At 40.7% G+C, this 15,642-nt stretch overlaps 1 protein-coding gene across 1 annotated transcript in view; it reads left to right on the forward strand.

The window, feature by feature from the left end:
- Positions 1-15,642, forward strand: part of KCNIP4 (potassium voltage-gated channel interacting protein 4) — a 678,040-nt gene that overhangs the window by 555,317 nt on the left and 107,081 nt on the right. The gene's annotated exons all lie outside the window — the stretch shown is intronic.

A 15,642-nucleotide genomic window follows, 5' to 3' on the forward strand; every position in this document is an offset into this window, starting at 1 on the left:
TAGAACCCCTGAGGGTACCTTTTGGGTATATAAGCACCATATCTTTGCTGGGACGAGCTGAGGAGAAAAAGACTTCCATGCAGATACACTGACACAAGACGCTGAGATTCCTGCACACAGACACTCCAGCACACAGTGGTCTGACATCCCGCACAGGTTGTCCATCTCGAGAGCAAGACAGGGTCTTTCGTTCTCTCACACCAGGTAATGGGGATGGTTTTATCCTAGGGTAAATCTTGGCTTAACACATACACACATGCTAGGTACATCTAGGTACAACTAGTTATGGCTGCATCGTGGGAGTAGGCATTATTACTGTAATGTATTTATATTCCTGCATATATTCATTGTTTTAGCACTATGGTAGAAATCTACCATCCATTTACTCTGTTGGTGCTTATAATAGTTTATATCTGTTTCTGTCTTATGGTTGTTGCAGCACACATATTTTACACTAGAATGCTTAATTATTCTGTGTATCTCTCTGAGGCAAAGTGAGCACGAGTGACTGAGCAAAACGTACTGTACTGTTTCCAAGATCCCTAATGGGATATGGTTGTCATGTTAGATAGTTGCCAGGAACTAATCTCTCCTTGGTAAGAGGAGTTCAAAGTGGCACTGTGAGCTAGCTAGTATACAGCGAACAAATATGGGGGGGGTGTCTGGAATCAGTCTGGACACCAATCCCACAGTTTATGTTGCCTGAAAAGACAGATCCTATATAGATTTATAGGGACTACATGACAACAGGAAACTCTTAATCCCAAGTTCTGGCCAAGACCCCTTGGAGTTCTTCCGACCCCTTGGAGTCCTTCCAACCCCTTGAAATTGTGTAAAAAAAAAATAGGAGCAAAAACAGACTGCAAACTCTCTATGTTTGCTCAGAATAGCTCAATGACCAATGTACATTTCTTTTATCTTATACATTTTGCATTTTATTTCTTCCACACAAGGTTACGATTGTGATTACTTTTATTTCATGACTCTGCATTCTAAAATCACAACACAGAGGCTCCAACTTATAAAATGCAGCTATTCTACAAGCTGCTTACCTTTCGGTATTACTCTTTTAGCTGGATACTCTATCTAACCACAAATTCCTCACCTTATGAAAGTGTCAGACTGGATCTAGAACTTTAAAGCAGTACACCTATGCACCTGTATTTGGTGTTGTGTATCTCTGCACCGATGTTGTTCTTTTTTCTTGTTTTGAGTTTTCTATGTAGCGCAAACTAGCCCTGAAGATACCGCTCTAGCCGTAAGGCTACATCCTCTCCTGTTCCACTCTGGAAGTGACAAGCAGAGCTGCATTTACACACCACCAATGGGGCTGACACCAGTTGTTCTTTTAGGCTGTCTGTACCCTCAGAGGCAGAGATTATTGGCAGATTTTCATGATCAGTGTGCCCATCTCCACAGTGGGACCTTTTTAGATTGAAAAAGAGCCCAGTTCCCTGAACAGGTAGGAGGGAGGGTCAGTGAGGAATCTGAGGTTAGATATAGTATCCACCAGAAAGAGCATTACTCAAGGAAAATGTTATTCTTGTAGATACTTTTAAGCATTGATTCCTCACCTTGTGAATAAATACTATAGCAGTACCTCCCCAGGTGGTGTTTCTGTGAGCTGAGTCAGACCAAAACGTCCCACTGGACCAAGCAGGCAAAACACCTCTCTCGACAGTCCAGACTGTTGAGGCAGTAGTACTTTTTGAACAAATGTACAGATGCTCAAGTAGCTGCCCGACAAATGTCCAGGAAAGGTTCTACACATGCTAGTGGAATGAACCCACATGCCATCTGGAGGCTGCTTCTTCACCAGTGCCTAGAAGATCTTTATGTAGTGAACAATCCATCAGGAGGTGGCCCAGTTTTGCACTGCATTGCCCCTCTTTGCCCTGAAGAAACCCACAAAGTGCTTATCATCCATCCGATGTTCTTTTTTGTAATCAAAATAAAAGCTTTGTGACCACTTGGGATCTACAGAGAGGTGAAGTTTATCTTTCTCCATAGAGGGACAAAGAATGTCATAAGGGTGGGTGATGGCCTGCCAGGACTGAAATGGATTAACCACTTTCAGTATAAAGGAAATTTGGGTCCTCAAACCAACTTATCCAGAAAGAATTTTGTATAAGATGTGTTGCCAGAAAGAGACTGCAGCCTTCACACACACACATGCACACACATACCCACACACACTCACTGTTATGGCAATGAAAAAGATAATTTTCACCTTCAAAAATCTTAATGGACAACTGTGCAGTGGCTCAAAAGGGGTGCACATCAAAAAAGGGAGAACGACATTCAAGTTTCACTGTGGCATCACAATGGGTGTTGATGGAAGCAATTGTTGCAAACCTTTCAAAAATCATATCACAACAGGTGACTTAAAGAAGGCTGATCTGGCAACTACAAAAAATATCAAAAGATCCAATACATAGCCTTTCACAGTGCCCAAAGTAAGGCCTTGCTGGGTCAGAGACAAAACATAAAACAACACTTCAGACAGCAGGGCTTGTCTTGTGCCTCTCCAAGCCACAAATTTATCCCAGTGTCTGGTGTACACCGATTTTATGGAGGGATGCCTCGCTTCCACATTGACATCAATTACCTCAGATGGAAGGTCGAAGGTGGTTAACTGCCACTGTCAATCTCAAAGCATGGAGATTCAAATTGTGCAGGACCAGGTGCAGCTTGATTGGATGACAGATATTCATGCTCAGGAGTTCTGGGTACAAAACACTTATGGCAAGCTTAGATACTCTAATCACCTTCCAGTATGAGCTCCTAAAATAAAACAACCAGATACTAGAGGTAGAGCCTTTTCAAACACTGTTTCAACCTCATAGAATACTTTGGATCTATCATCATTAAACATCTGCAGCTATTTTTAACAGCGTACAGTCTATCAATTAACTGACATCTCTAGCACCTTGGTGTCTGAAGGTGAGTGCTATCATGCTTTATAGATACTATAAATACAAATGCCTGTTGCCACCATTGCTGCCCTGAAAATGAGCTCTGCACAGATGTGTTATTTGCCTAAGTGAGATTCTCACTCAAAATGTAGGAAGCTTGTTCCTCCTTGTAACTCTCTTAGAACGACCCTCGCCATACATAGTAGGACCCTACCCAAAAAGTACCCCTGCTCTAGAACTGCAGTGGGATGAAACATGCAGACCACTCTCCAAAGAACAGAATGAATACATCTTCACTTGACCAGTAGGGGCAATGCTAGGCCGCTGGATCCCCTGCAGCAGTGTCACCCACCCACCAACCTTCAACACATACAACAGACTTCCACAAGCACCTGATATAGAGTGGTCCATGTAATGGCTTGGAGCTTTCCTATTGCCTGATGTGAAGACAGATTCTGGCCTGCAGAAAATGTAACTCTAAGAAGTCTTCTCTGCACTCCTCTGTATATTGAGTAAGAAACGGAGGATCACATGGAAACAGGAGTGAAAAGTGTAGTCCCAAAGCAACAACAGAAATACATAGGTAGCAACACTAGCTGGCTCCTGTGGAGAGAAAAAGTTACTGAAAAACAAAGCACTAATAAAGCAACATAGTGCTGTTTAGGCCGCAACACCTGATGCAGTAGGCAGTGCGCTCCACAATTTATTTACTATTTAATAGATTGTGTAATAGTAAAAGTTGCTGATTTCTTTGTTTATTTCTATGTTGATGTGGAAGGGAGGCTTATCTCTCTTTACTGTACACAGCAGTCAATCACAAAACACAGTTCAACCACATGTGGGGTTCCCTTTTTATCAGAAGTATAGAACCACTGAGTGGTACACATTTTGTGGATTTCAGACGTTTATTTGAGGAGAATGTGTGATTTTAGCCAAGTTTGCAGTTTGCAGATCATTCTGGGTAATGAAACGTAGTGAGCCCCCCACAAGTCACACCACCCTAAACTCACCAGGTGTCTAGTTTTCAGAAATGTCTTGGTTTAATAGGTTGGTGGCAGCCAATTCTGGGCCCAAGTGCTCCTGTCACACATAACAATAAATCACCATTGACAGCACTTGGGTGCAGTTCAAACCAATATTTTCTGAAAGAAAAGACACAAACATAAATTGTACATTCAATGAAGAAAAGATAATTTTAATATTGGTTAATTAAGAACAACTTAAAATGTAATGAACTCATGTTTTAAAATAATATAGATACAAAATGGCTTTTCAAATTTGTTTCTGGCAATGCTGAAAAATTAATAAAATATACTCACCCAGGTGGATGTATGACGTTACAACGCATACTTTTACTCCGCGTACCATTACAACGCGGTATTTACAACGAATACCGTTACAACGCATAGCGCTTTGGGGTGCTGGATAGTGGTAAGTATAATTTACTATTCTAACTCCAGTCCCCGTGGACCCTAGGGAAGGTGTTGGATAGTAAATTAAACTTACCTCTTATCCTAGAGCGCCCCCCAGCGCAATGCGTTGTAATGTCATGCGTTGTAATGCCCGCGTTGTAATGGTAGTGCGGAGTAAAAGTTGCGTCGTAACGGGTGTATACCCACCCAGGTACATCACATTGGTGGCATGCTATATCATAGGACTATGAAAGGACGCACTGTGGATCATCCTTTTGTTTTGTTTGCCATTTGTAAAAATAAACAAGTGCCACAAGCGTGCAGCGTTTACCTGTATGTGGGCCAGTATCTGTGGTTAGAGAGGTTGATGTTTTAGTATAAATATGTCACTCCTGCCTTGACTATGTTCCTTCTACCTAGACAATCGAAAAGAAGCATAGGCTAAGGTTTGAAGATTTCTTCTTGTCTCTGTCTTACTCGGAATCCTGACTAATACTGTGTGGGTGCCAGGTGAACATTTACTAACACCTCCTTGTGACCAGCTGCTTAGGCTCAGGCCTTTAGCATATTTATTGCACTATATCTAACTACTTCAACTGCATGGTAGAAAGTTTTGGCGTGTCTGAGAATCTCTTGTACTAATCTCTAGGACAATGTGAGTATAACTACATTACGAACTGGGATAAACATGCTGGGGAAGACTCTCCAAAAAAGACCACTTCCAGAAAGACTGAGGGCACGATGTAGAGTTTGGCAGATAGGGTACTCCATTGGAACAGCAACAGAGTACTTTCTCCTTCTGACTACTGTTGATTTCCTTGATTTTAAAACAAGCATTAACTGCAGCCAGACTAAATCTATGTAGTCTTCTATACCTTGCAGCACACTTACACCGCGTGTCTCTACAAGTTTAAATCTGCCCCAATTCATAAACATATTCCACTTAAAAAATTATCTAATTCACTTGGAGGCTACAGATCAAGTAGTTTGGGACACCTTGAAGGCTGCATTACGTGGGGAGACCAAAAGCTGGTCTTCATTTAGGTGGAAAGGAGAGCAAGAACGGATGCGTAAGGGAGTCAATGAGCTTAGAGATGCGGAAACAGAATTGGCAGGGAATGTCAGGAACGGGAAAGACATAGCTCCGTGCTTACAAAAGATAGCAATCCTTAGGGCAGCTTTGATGGAGCCATTGGGGGAGGATCTTGCGCTAAAATTTTTACAATATCGGACAGAAATGTTCGAATTTGGGGAGAATTCTGGTAGGGTCCTAGCTAAGAGGCTTCGCCAGCGGAACATTCAGAGTCAGGTACTGAAAATTCAGGATGAATATGGAGTAATACAAGAGTCACAGGAAAAGGTTAATGAGGTTTTTTAAAGATTCTATTCCTCGTTATATAGCGAGGATATCACTAGGCTTAATATTGAGAGAGCTGCTGAAGCGTATTTGTTAGACCTGCGGACTGTTGGTATCTCCCCTGAACAGGCAGAATCTTTGGCCCTACCTATTCAATTGGAGGAGGTTGAGATGGCGTTAAAGTCATTGGCTAACGGTAAGGCCTGTGGACCAGATGCTGTACCCCTTGAGTTCTATAAGTCTTTTTTTCCTGAAATCTGTCAGTTTTTTTTGGAAGTTTTAAGAGCAGCCCAGAGGGGTATGATACCAGAATCATGGCAAAACACAATTATAGTTTTGTTAAAAAAATAAAATAAAAAAAAAGGCAAACCTGAGCTGTTACCATCATCTTTCCGACCTATTTCTTTAATTAATAGCGATTCAAAAATTTACTCAAAAATTATGGCCAGTAGACTTGTACAGGTGATTATCCCTCTGGTATCGGTATTTCAGCATGGATTCATACCTGGCCGAGATACTGCTGATCATGTTAAACGCTGTATTGCATTACTTGATTGGGCTCAGGTTACTGGATCTCCTCTTGGGCTGATCCTGCTGGACGCCGAAAAGGCGTTCGACAGGTTCTCCTGGGGGTTCCTGTGGTCGGTCTTGAAATGGAAAGGTTTTCCTAAAGAATTCATACAGGCAATTGATTCAATGTACAGATCTCCTAGGGCCCAACTTCGTATATCTGGTCAGCAGACCCGTTCCTTTTCTATCTCTAGAGGTACGCGACAGGGGTGCCCATGCTCCCCCTTATTATTTGCTCTCTATATAGATCCCTTTCTTTCTAAAATTCTGGTCAATCTACGTATCAAACCGATAAATGTTAATAATATGTCATATAGTTTATTAGCATACGCAGATGACATAGTAGTTATAACTTCGGAAGTGTCTTCAGCTTTTAGGGAACTTAAGCAGCTGGCAGAGCAGTTTGGGGAGGTATCGGGCTACAAGCTCAATATCTCAAAGACACAGGTGATTCAGACATCTAGCATGGCTATTTCTGACGCTCCGGTGGTTACGCAAGCCATATATTTAGGGGTGTGTATTACCTCTGCAGTGGAGAACATAGCGGATCTAAACATCATGCTCGTTATTGATGAAGTCAATAAAAAACTCGAAAGATTGGATAGTCTACACCTTTCCTTATATGGGTGGTGTAGTGTTATTAAAATGTTAATACTACCTAAGTTTTTATATTTATTTAGGACCATTCCTCTTTTGTTCTCTCAAATTTCTTTGGCAAAAGCGGATAGAGTCTGCTATAGATTTCTTTGGGGTTATCGTCGATCACGAAGGGCAGCCAAATGGATGTATCTTCCTAGGGATCGTGGGGGTTGGGCGGTCCCTAATATTATTTTGTATTATTGGGCTGCAATGCTACAGGGAATGGGCCTACTGTTATGTGGTGACAAAGATGTAACATTACCTGGGTGTTGTCTTGGAGCCCACAACGGTCATGTGATGATACCACATGTTGTGTAAGAGGGCGCTGTGTAGTGTGTGTGAAATGCTACTGTTGGGTTTCGGTGTAAGTATATGTGATGTCGGAAAGGGCCCTACATATGCACCGTCATAGCTTTAGGATGGACTCCACTTGACTAGGCAGTACTTTGGTGATGAATGGATGTGGAAACACCCATAGTAAATAGAGGGTATATAGAAGTGCAAAAATACACAACTTGATGAACATTGTAGATCTTTGGGGTGAGTCAAGGGGAGATGTCTTGTAGTCCTCTGGTGATTAGGGGTTATTTACTTGAAAGTTTGAACCAAAAAGTTCAAGATAAAAAGTTTGTAGTCCTTAATTCTCACACTACCAATCTCGTCGGGGTATTGATGTGGCTGTTGAAACAGTGGTGTACTTGGATGTTCGATTGTCTACCTATTAAATAAGAGCTACGTTTACCTTCCTTTTTAATGTGTTAATGCAATTTTTAGTGAGGCCCTAGTTCGATATCTATTTTTGAAAGTGTGTTATTGTTCATGGGATGCATTCATTTTTATGGGTAATTGGCTTCCCTCCTCTCCATACCTAGCTGGTAGTTTTGACTGCTGCAAGATGTTTCAGGTGGTAATCGCATGAACATGGTATGGTATTAATTTTAGCTAGGGTTCTATGGGCATCACCAGCCCCTCTCTCCAATGTATACATGGGGGTGCTTTAGGTGCTGGTGGGTACTTTTGGCCTACACACGCACATTAGTGTATGAAGAGGGGTCGTGTCACAGTAGAATGTCATTGGCGTTTGCAAGGTTCCCTGAGGTCAAGTGAATACCCCTCTAGTTCTAGCATTTGACGTGCAATATGACCGTCCGAGTTGCGCCAGGTATCTCGACTATGCAAATCTTTTTCAACCTTTCACTTTGGTGCTAGTTTTGGGCTTCTTTTTATCCGTGTTTTCAGCGCTTTCTGTAGGTCTCGCATGATCTGCTATTCCATTTTATTTTATCATGGAAAACAATTGAGGTGGTCGGAAAGGCTGTCCTGCTGCCTCCGTGTGATTCCGATATTGTGGTGTCTGTGGGCAGGGACCTGGGTGACTGCTTTAAAGGACTAGACAGGTAACCGCCTTGCCCCCTCGCCAGCCTGCCCTCCCCACCAGTGTTTGATCAACCAGCCTTGCTCTGGGGGATGAGTAGCAGTGTGGGGCTCCACCAGGCACCCTGAATGGTGGACTCTAGTGCAAATTCCTGATTGAAAAAACACAGCCAGCTGCCCTGAATTCCTTAATGCAAGTAAAGGCTTGAATTCCTAATTTTGTCTCATTGGTCCTTCTTTTGAGTTTTCATACAGTTAATTGTGAGGTGCGCATGAAATACATTGCTCTGCATTGGGGGTTTTGATTCACTGCCTATTTGGGTTCTGTGTTTGTGCTAAGGCATTGCCTCTCCAGACAGTTACCCCTCACTGAAGCCGTTGTGGCCCAGTCCCTTTTGGGCTGGATTTCCTGTCTATTGTTGCTGTTGCCAACTACATGATCCATGTTGTGGTGGTGCAGTAGCTGACTGACTTCCCTGAGGCTGTGTGTAGGGTGCATTCAGGTCTCCCTCTGCTTGGTTTTGTGGATGGTGGTTTTGCAGGGACAGGCTCATGTTTATTAACCTCTGTTCTTGGTATGCATTTAGCTGGCATCAGTCGGCCATGTGGTCCATTCTTTGGCAATAGTAGCATTATCTAAGGTATGGCTACTGCCAACCTCCCAGACTTCTGATGTTATAGATAGGTTTATTTATTTACTTAAGCAACTTGTAAAGCACGCAAATACCCTTAGGTGTCTCGGCGCTGCGGACCAAGGCAGTGGGACATCCAGGAGCGGGTGGCTTATTGGCTGAAGAGCCAGGTCTTTAATTGTTTGCGGAAGGTAAGCAGGATGGGATTGGTCTTAATGTGAAGGGGGAGCATGTTCCATAGTCTGGTAGTGGCAACAGTGAATCTTCTGTCGCCCAAAGAAGCTTTCTTGGTTCAGGGGACAATCAGCAGGTTAACTGCTGACGAGCGCAAGGGTCTGCTGCGCATATAGGAACATAGAGTTGTCTTCAGAAACTCAGGTCCTGTGTTATGGATTGCCTTCTACGCAATGCATAGGGCATTGAACTTGATTCTATTCCAGATGGGCAGCCAATGGAGCTGTAGAACCACCTTGGATATTGGTTCGAACTTGGGGGTGGCTGACAGAATCCTGGCTGCTGTGTTCTGCATCTGTTGTAACTTATTTAGGACTCTCTCCTGAGAATTGATAAGTAGACCATTACAATAGTCAACCTTTGACATAGCTATTGTACTAATGAGAGTCCTGCCGGTGATGACTGGGAGAAAAGGTAGAAGTTTTTTTTCTCATCCTGATGACATGAAAGGATGAAGAGGCAACTGGGTTGGCGTGGTGTATAAATGACAGCTTGTCGTCGAACATAACACCCAGATTTCTGACCTTTGTGATGGGGGACGGAGCTAAACCTAGCTTAGCTGGCCACCAGGTGGGGGACCAACTAGGGGAGAGATTACCAAAGATTATCACCTCCGTCTTGCCTGAGTTTAATTTGAGGCAGTTGTTTGCCATCCATGCACTAATGGCTAGCATTCCCTCTTGAAAGTTTGCCGCAACTGCCCCTCTGTCATTGGGTCCCACAAGGACCAGTTGTGTATCGTCGGCGGGTATCAAAAAGAGATTCCTTTCTGTGTTACTAATTTCCGTTTTTGTGGCCAACAGGCCTACACACTAGTATCACTTTACCCGTGTTCAGATTTTACTTTCCTTTTGCGACCAACTAGATTAGACACTTGTCTCACTTTAATAGTGTTGGGACTTGACTTTCCTCTTGTAACCGACAGGTCTACACACTGGTCTCTCTTAGCTGGTATTCATATATGACTTAGATAATTATTTTTGCACATACACTAGAATAATTTGTATCTCTCAAAGAATTTTATTTTGTAAAATTAAAAACATTTTGGTCACTTTTGTAACATCACAATTTCTAATAAACATATGCTCTAAATTAATCCTTCTCTAATACATATAATCAATACTATTCTAATTTCACTTAAATTCAAACAATTTATATGCAATTTCAAAATCATACATTAAAATATTTTTTTCTTTAAAAATTGATTGAAGACAGTCCTTTGTCGACGCGTTTCGGTGTGTAGTGTTGTTAGTACACCTTCTTCAGGACAGACTTATATTTAAAAACAAGTGATCTTCATTCTAAAAACAAATGCATACAGTTAATGACTTATAACTAATTGAGAGATAATTTCATTCTTTCAGTGTAGTGCATGTTTACTATCAGTTCACTTAATCATATTATTTTAATATTAGGATGGCACTCTTACTTAGATTATTATGCCATCACCCTTCTTACTTATGAGTTCCACACTCCTGAGGATTAATTTATTCTTGTTCCTCTATGCTGGAGGGGTAGGTATTTAGTAACCTATGTTTCTCTGAAAGGATAGGATACTCAAATTAGTAATCCTCCTTCACAATTTCCCTTTCACAAGATCATAGGAAAAAACTCCTAGTTCGCACTTACTTAAAACTGGGAGAATTATCTTTCTTGTGTCTATTATGTATATCTTACGACTTTCAATCTGCCCGAGATCTCACGTGGCTGTTGACTTCAGTTTGACCTGTAGGAGAGTATTTAATACATTTATCTCTCTGTCCTTCCATGTTATACACATGTAATCCCTGCACTGAGACAAAAGTATGGACATACCATGTGATGTCATCTATGTGATCCCTGGTTGAGATTCAAAGGCGGAATTTCTGTTTGTTCTGGGGATTTCTTCACTTTCAATCCCTCATACGATTGTTTGAGAAATGTCTTTCTCCCGAAAATTCCTGGATATAAAGAAAATGCTCAGTCTTAATTTAATTTTGAATCAGAGTTCTCTGTTTTTGGAATCAATTGTCTGTATCGCGCTTTCGCGAAGAAAACAGAGTTCACATGTAGTGTTCCTGTGGTATTACTTACTTGGGAACACTACACCTTATTACAGGTACAGTTCTAGGCAAATGATTTAAATTTGCATTTGGTAAAACCAGATGTATTATGTGCTATGGGGGTATGCCCGTACATCTTACGAGTACATCCCCGATTGGTACTTCAGTAATGGTCTAGTTTCTTGTCTTTTGCCGAGCAATGTAAAAGACATTTTAAACTACCCACACGCCGGCTACACTCAGTTCGTGCGCGTTTAAAATCTCCCAGTCTCCCGCTTACCTCGTCTTGTTGTGCACGGAGCAGTCGACACGTCCTCTCTCCCGTTGGTGGAATGAGAGAGCACGCCGGCTGCTTGGTTTATATACTGTTGGCGCTCAAACGAAATTGAATAATTGGTCACAGATGTTCAATTGCATGCGCAACAAACTCCGATGCTAGCGTCCATATTTATGTTTTACGGTACGCTTGAAACCGGGAAGTATATTCATGTTGTTAACTGAATAATTGTATTTTAATTTTTTATTATTTACAGTACTAGAATGGGGCAAAAGCATCAACTGGTTATGGTCTCACGTCTTAGTGACCTGCTTCGTCACGCCTGAGTCTCCATTTTGATAGTTTTTTTAGTTTTTGTGAAGTTTAAGGACTCCATGCGCAAAACATCTCGGTTGAATAGCGCCGATCTATCAAACTATTACGTGTCTCATCATTGGTTAGTCCAGGGGGCGGTTTCCATTTTGGTAGTTTGTTTACTTCTTTTGGTAACCTTCGGAAACCACAAAACTTCATTTTGGTAGTTTGTTTACTATGCGCGAAAACATCTCTGATGAAAGCGCCAATTATCCAACTATTACGTGCACCATCATTAGTTTGTAAAGAAAAGGTTGAGTACTACGCTTATAGATTTAGCGGAAAAACGTATTCAGAGGAGACTAGTAAATCAGTTTGTCGGATCCATTTCTCCATTGTTCCAGACTTATACATTTCATTACTAATTACATGAGGAATCTACCAACTATCTCCCTAAGTGCACTTTTAAGGACAGATATGTCATAAGTTTTAATCATTTCATTTCATTTCATATATGACAAGAATATAGATTATTACAACAATGTTCATAGAGGTACAATAAAGTTTATCAATGTGTATATTTAAGTATAACTTTATATATCAATTTATCCTCATCATGTCAAGAAGAGATTTAAACAAAACATATAAGGCAAAATTCCATGTTCTTTGTTGAATATATAGGTTGACAATTTGTTACATGATATCTACACTTTTCATCATGATCTTTCAAAGGAATATACCTCACAAAACATTCCTAACTTTCACCCCCAACTATATATCTATTTTTTTCTTTTTTTATTACAGTCTCTGTTCTTATGTTCTGCACTAGGATATAGTACTATCTGATTAGTCTTTCCCATTCCTCTCGGCAATTTAGTCCTGAATAGTAAGTTTTAAATTTAGACATGAAAAACTGTTCTTTTAGTTTGCGTTTTTTGTTTATATCTCCTCCTCTTACTGATATTTTCGTTTTCTCAAGAATGAACCATCTGAGATCATCAATTCCATGTTTTGCAGCAATCCAATGTTCTACTAATGGTGCATTCTTTTTTAAATTTTTTATTGCGAATCGGTGTTCCGTCAGTCTCTGGCGCATTTCTCGACCCATTTCCCCTACATAACACTTATTGCAGGGGCAAATCAGCAAATACACCACATTAGAAGTACGACAATTCACATGGTCGTTCATCCAATGAAATGTCCCATTTATTTCTACTTTGTCAGATTTGACAATGCTGTTACAGTGTTAGCAAGTCCCACATGGCAAATTGCCTCGGATAGGAGTGTTATTTACTGCATTTCTAAAACCTAAAGATTTCGGTTCTCTGTAAGTTTGTACTAGATGATTTCGAATTGTTCTATTACTTCTGTAGGCATATATTGGTTTGGCCATAGGAGCTGAATCTTTTTTATTAAGTATTGACCAATTTGTATTAATCCGATTCTTTACTTTGTTGCTGTAACTGTTAAAATCAGATACCATTACGATTTCATTTTTCTCTTTAGATTTGTCCTTGGTATCCAAAAGGCTATCACGATTGTAATATTTTGCACGTTTGTAAGCTTCTTTTATTAGGCGCTTGGGGTAGCCTCTTTCTGTCAATTTTGCTTTTAGTGTTACAGCATGTTTCTCGAAAGTTTGCCTATCACTACAATTGCGTCTAATCCGCAAGAACTGGCTAAAAGGTATTCCATCCTTTTGACAATTCGGATGATAACTGGTATGGTGGAGGAGGGTGTTTCTATCTGAGGGCTTAACATATAGTTCTACATTTAAGATGCCCTCCTTTTCAATGATCTTTATATCTAAAAAATCAACCGCTTGTTGGCTTTTATTTGAAGTGAATTTTAGGTTTGGGTCTCCACAATTTAGCCAGTCCAAAAAACTGATTAGGTCCTCTTCACTACCATCCCAAATGAAAAAAATATCATCTATGAACCTAGACTAGTGTTTTACATTCTCAAAAAAGGGGCTCATTTCATTATAAATATGCTTTCTTTCAAATTTTCCAACGTAAAGGCATGCTAAGCTGGGAGCACAGGTGGCTCCCATGCTCGTTCCCTTGGTTTGGCAGTAGTCATCTTTTCTGAATAAAAAGATATTGTTTTTCAAAATAATCTCTATACAGTCAATAATGAAAGTATTTGCTGGTGACAAGTGATCTTCATCGTTTCTTAAAATTTCTTCCATCATACTGACTGTATCTTGCTGCGGAATATTTGTGTAAAGCGATTCAATATCTAAACACACGAGCCATTGTGTGTTTTTGTTAAACTCGATACCCTCTATTTTGGAAATCATGTGTGTTGTATCTTTTATGTACGATGGTAAGAGGGCTACCAGAGTTTGAATAAAGTGATCAACATATTTACTTAACGGTTCAGTTAAGGATTCTATTCCCGATACAATTGGGCGCATGGGCGGATCTTCCATGCTCTTGTGTACCTTAGGGAGCCCATATAGGGCAGGTACCTTCGGGTGATCATTTATCAAAAAACGATATTCCTCATCACTGATGATATCTTCTTCCTTTGCGTAACTAACCATATCTCTCACTTTCTTCTTCAAATTGTCCCAGTCCTTAACACTAGATGGTTTATAGTGTGTTATGTTATCCAACAATTTTAACATACGTTGGTCATAATCTTCTGTTTTCATGATCACGATACTACCACCCTTGTCCCCTGGTTTTATGATTATATCTTCGCAGGTAGACAGGTTTTTTAGTGCTTCCCTTTCTATCTTGGATAAATTATTGGATGTCCATACTTTGGTAACCAATAACTTTTCAAGACCACTGATAATCACTTTTTCGAAGGTATCCACTTCTTGGCCTACCATCCCCATATTTGGGGTCCAGGTTGATGGGGGTTTGAGGCCAGATTTATTATTTGTGGGTCTTTCCTCTTTGCCTTCAAACATTTTTTTTATTCTAATCTTCCTACACAGATCTCTGACATCTCTTTCTATTGCATATCGACACCCTTGTGTGCTAGGTGCAAATCCTAAGCCCTTTTCTAAAACACTAACTTCACTGGGTGTTAAAATTTTGTCTGAGAGATTAATGATGGGGGCCTTTTTTTGGTTTACATTGTTTATTCCCAATCTTTGTGACTGCGGGTTCGCATATATGGTCTCCTGATTGTGTTCCCCGTTTGGGTATTGCCAGGACGTCCCCTCCCCCGCGTTCTGAAACCTCTGGGTTGGCGTCTCTGTTGTTGGCCTAAAAAAGCCGTAGAATATTCTCTACTGCTACCCGCTTCCCCATCTCTTTGATCTTTCTGATTTCTATTATCATTGTTTCTCTCTCCTTCTGAGTCAGAGCTGTTATATGAGGTATCTGAGAAAGTTACATTCTTTTTGAAATATCTGTTTTTATTGTAATGAAACTGTTTGCCCCCATATTCACTCGTTGTAGGTTGATCATAATAATCTTTTTGAATATAGGGGTAAACTGATTATTATTTTATTATTTATTTTATTTTATACAATTATAAGGCACGCAGCTACCCAACAAGGGTTTCCCGGCGCCAAGGACACAAAGCAGGTTAGGTGTAATGAATGAGATAAGCCAGATTTATTTTTCGAACAACCAGGTTTTAATGTTTCTCCTGAACATGGCGTAGTTTTTCTCCTTGCGGATGTGGGGAGTAAGTGCATTCCAGAGGGTGGGTCCTAGATGAGAAAAGGATCTCCCACCCATTCTTGTTAGCTTAAATCTGGGCACACAGAAAGAAGCTGCTGTTTGTGAACGCAAATTACGTTTGGGAAAGTAAGGACGGGCCAGCGCCTGAAGATATTTTGGCGCCGTACCGGCTTGATTCGACCCTGTAGTTAGCTATGTCTTTTCTTAACTTGTTGGATTTTTTGTTTATCATGTATTCCTGATAGCCAA

This window comes from Lissotriton helveticus, chromosome 2_2, assembly GCF_964261635.1.
Source record: "Lissotriton helveticus chromosome 2_2, aLisHel1.1, whole genome shotgun sequence".
Taxonomy (NCBI): Eukaryota; Metazoa; Chordata; class Amphibia; order Caudata; family Salamandridae; genus Lissotriton; species Lissotriton helveticus.